The sequence below is a fragment of the Primulina tabacum genome, chromosome 3 (genome assembly GCF_025594145.1).
Source record: "Primulina tabacum isolate GXHZ01 chromosome 3, ASM2559414v2, whole genome shotgun sequence".
Taxonomy (NCBI): domain Eukaryota; kingdom Viridiplantae; phylum Streptophyta; class Magnoliopsida; order Lamiales; family Gesneriaceae; genus Primulina; species Primulina tabacum.
Window position 1 is genome coordinate 23,152,029 of NC_134552.1, and position 4,780 is coordinate 23,156,808.

Consider the following 4,780-nt stretch of genomic DNA (forward strand, 5'->3'; position numbering starts at 1 on the left):
ACGAACAGAAGAGGCAGAACACTACACGTGGACAACAATGAAAGAAGAAGAAAAGCTTGGAAGAAGAAAATAGACAACTTTCTATTGAAACTCGGAGGAAGAAGGAAGCTGCTAGAGTTCGAGAGAGATGAGTAAGATAACTTCAAAGGGGAATCATGCCAACCAAGTTGAGATTTTCTTATTCTTTCTTAAATTTTATTGTTATGAATTCAAACATTGTGTCTTTGTTTTTTTTTTTTTTTTGATTTTATGGAATAAATTTTTTTAGGCTAAGATCACAATTGGGTCAAACAATACTTTGTTTGATATTTGATTTATTTTCAGTATATTATTTTTCTCGATTTTAGTTATTGATTGATGTTGGTTTAATATTTCTTTTTAATAGTCTGATCAAATATTTATGTGTTTGTTGATTAATTACGAATTGGAAGATGATTGGTTAAATATAGCATCAAAGACGTCATCAACACATTGTTAAACTGACTAGAAATAATATTTGATTTCGGTGTGCAGTTTTAGGTGAAAACTAAAATTACACAATGGTTTAATGCATTTAGATATAATAAAATTGAATTAGAAATAATTGGACTTCTATATTTAAATAGGTTTATTAACTTTAGGAATCGTTTAATAAATAAATTGGGGATTTCACTGTGATTGTTAAGAATTAAATAATTAATTGAATTTTAACACGTGTCAACATAGTAGAGTTTGATATTGTTGTGTGTCTTAGTTCTTTATTTGAAGTTGAATCTCTCATTGATATTTGAATATAATCCATCATTTTTATTACAATTGTTTTATTTAGTAGTTTAAATTAATAATTCATATATCATCTTTTTATTTATTTTGTCTAATTTAAGTTAAGTGTTAAAAATTCTAGTAAATAAATATTATTTTCCGTAGGATCGATACTTGGACTTATCATCGATTTAATATAACTTTATTTAATCCGCTTGCTAGATTTATTTCTAACCGAAATCGTCGGTTAAGTTTTTGACACCGTTGTCGGGGACTAATTTATTTAATTTTAGAATAAATTGTTTTCTTGAGACTAGACATTTTTTTAAAAAAAATAAATTTTTTTCTAATTTATTTATTTTATTTTTATTTTATTGTGAGGTACTTCGAGATGGATCATCAGCGAATATTCACAAATTTTTCTCAAAAATACTTGGAAACATTCTATGTTTCCTGGGGGAGATTAAATGATTTGGCAAGCAAATATCGGTACCATGATTTATCTAAATACACTCTTATTCGAATTTTTTACATTGGGAGCTTTAACAACTGGTAGTCACTTGTTTACTAGAGATTACAATGTTGCGGTGCACTTGGTAAATGATATGGTAGATTTCGACTACCACTGACATTGTGATCCTTCACTGCAGGGTTGGAGTCACCAATATCCTCCACAATTTTGCCCCGATTTTGTGAACCAACCATTTGAGCAACAAGAAGACCGTAGCACACATGTCGAAAAAATCATGGCCTAGTTGGAGAACATGATCAATAATTCAGCGGAGATAAGTAAGAAGTTTTTGGAAATTCATAACGACTCTAGGCGTTTCATAGATTAAAAAATTGAGCTTTTAGTGCTAATCCTCGAAAATGTTATGGTTTTTCATTGAGAAATTAAACTTGTGATTACATGACACACTAATTGATTTTTTGGAGTTTTGATCATTCAAGAGATTGAATCACACCTAAAATTGATTGAAATAAACTGTAATTGTAGCTGAAGGATTTGAGCATGAAGTAGTTTTTTTTATCATATTTTGAGACATCATATATGCACTTTAAGTCATGATTATATGAATTAACTGTGAATTGGAAAGATGTGAGCTCATGGAAAAAAAAATCTAGAACTTTTCTGATTATCATCTAAACGAAAATAAGGAGAAAAATGACTTAGGGAGGATTTAGGCGATCCTTGGACCGTTTGATCCTTTTGAGCCTACCCAATACATCATTCATATCCCTGATATCCCCTTTTGAGCCTAATGAATTGAATGGAGTGTGTCAAAGGCATACGATTGGCCCCCATTCATATTCCTTCAAAATCTCACATCAACTACCCAATTTAGCTTATACATTATTCACTTACCTTAATTTTGAGAGAAACAAACCCCTTTAGCGCTTTAAAATTTTCAATAACTCTCATGTATTGACAATATAGATAAGAAAAATTGGAAGAGTTTGTAAATAAAACATGAAGAAGGAAGTGGATTGGTGAAAAAAATATAATGTTAAAATAAAGAAGGATGAATAATGTTGTATGATGTGGTGATTGAAATAAATATAAGGGAATGTGTTGATGATTTAAAAAAAAATGAAGAAGAAAAAAAGGCTGAAGGAAGATGAAAAAAAGTTGGAAGCAGTCAAAGCTGGAGTATTGTGAAAACAAAACAAGCTGAACGAAAGAAAAAAAGATAGGGGAAGATGAATGAGTAGAAGGAAGATGAAAAAGTTAGATGTAGGATGATGAAATTCAATTAGGGAGGATGATAAGAGATGAAGGAGTGTCATGTATGATTAAATTGTTTATTTTCTCTCATTTTAAATCTCCTTACATTTATTGTTGCAGTGAGCCGTGACCTACCATTATAAGTTTGAAAAGACCTATTGACTGGGTCATATTCCTCCAACATTTAGTGGAGAAAATTATGAAAGATAAGCTTATGGAGAGTTCTGTAAAAAAAAAATTCAGGAAATATGAACACTTATTGAACTAAAATACCTTTGAGGAATATGAGTTTGACTTCCACACAACACGTTTCATTATTTTGATATTTTCTAGTGAATACTTGAGTTTTGAAGTTGCAACAAAAGTGAATTTTATTATTTTTCAAATGTGATTATTTGATTGAGTGTGACATAATTTAATGGGTTAAAAAGTGTTGATTGTGTAATTTTTGTAGAGATCATTGAATATTCATATCCTATAATTTATTCTCTGATTTGTTCGAGGACGAACAAAGGGTAAGTGTGGGGGATTGATAAGTCCAAATCCTATCGAATTTAGGGATTTCATTTTCGTGCTTATCTTGAATTTTCATTCCTTATTTTGTGCTTATTTGATTTAATTTGATACTATTTGTAGGTTTGTTAGGATCGGAAAAGAGTTTAGAGGGGGGGGGGGGTGAATAAACCCTTTCAAAATATTTGATTTTAAAATTTGTTTTCAATTGTTTTTAAGTGGTTGAAAGTTTTTCTCGAACGGGTAGAAATATGAACCACTTGAAAAGTACGAAAAACGGTTCAAATTTCTAATGATAGATTAAACCAGTTGGCTGGCTTGTTAATAAAAAACGGTTTGAAATGTAAGTGCTCGCGGAAAGTAAATACACAAGACTTTTATAGATGTTCAGAAATAAAACTCTTACGTGTCCCCTTCTTTCTCTTTAGGAAAGATTCCACTCAAAGCCTTTGGCTTTACAAACTTATTGCAACGGCCCAATCTAATCAGGACTTATCACACTACCTGTTTTGGAACTCTTAGTGATCACTTTACACTTCTGTATATTTAAGAACCCTCGGTTCACCAGACAACACAATCAATCAAATAACCAAAAGTTACTGATATAAAGAAGTTTTTAGTAGCATGAAAATGATCCTTGAATTGTGAGGCCCGGAGCCGAAGAGGGCGGGGGGTGATCGCCGGTGCCATGAGGTTGCACGGACAATGAGCGGCTCCTGGCAGCCTTCTAGGTGGAGGGAACATGAATGAACCGATCCCACACGGGAATGAGAGGGATTCCGAGACTGTTCAATGTAATGGACTGTACAGTTGAAGAAGGCTTAAAAAGATTTGATTGGTACTACTCATATCACGAAGGTGCATCTTCCTTTCAGTAGCTCATCACATAAGAACTCCAAAGTTAAGCATGCTTGACTTGGGGCAATTTTGAGATGGGTGACCTCCAGGGAAGTTTCCCAGGGTGTGTGTGAGTGAGGACATAAGCACGCTGGAAAGACTCGTCTTGGTACAGTGACGACAGTCATCGAATCTGAGGCGTTACAGTTGGTATCAGAGCCGACCTCTCTTAGTACGGTGTGGTTCGGGGACGAACCAAGCGGAAGTTGGTGGGCATGTGAGGCCCGGGGCCGAAGAGGGCGGGGGGTGATCGCCGGTGCCATGAGGTTGCACGGATAATGAGCGGCTCCTGGCAGGCTTCTAGGTGGAGGGAACATGAATGAACCGATCCCACACGGGAATGAGAGGGATTCCGAGACTGTTCAATGTAATGGACTGTACAGTTGAAGAAGGCTTAGAAAGATTTGATTGGTACTACTCATATCACGAAGGTGCATCTTCTTTTCGGTAGCTCAGCACATAAGAACTCCAAAGTTAAGCATGCTTGACTTGGGGCAATTTTGGGATGGGTGACCTCCTGGGAAGTTTCCCAGGGTGCGTGTGAGTGAGGACATAAGCACGCTGGAAAGACTCGTCTTGGTACAGTGAGGACAGTCGTCGAATCTGAGACGTTACATGAATGATCATATATCTTTCTACTGAATGCATGCTTGATGAGCGATGAAGTGAATGAACTTTAGGTGAACTCAAAATCATGAAGTGTGTAAGCTTAATGATGTTTCAATTGCGCGGTTGAAGAACTTGTAATATCTTAATTGATCTCCCTATCTGCTGTATTCTTCAAGTATTCTTTTATAAGCTATCATTTGAACAGTCGAGAAAGATGTGTAATTAAACATGTAGCTTTGAAATGATGTGTCACTATCAGCTGTAACAACATTAAATATTCTTCAGTAAACATTT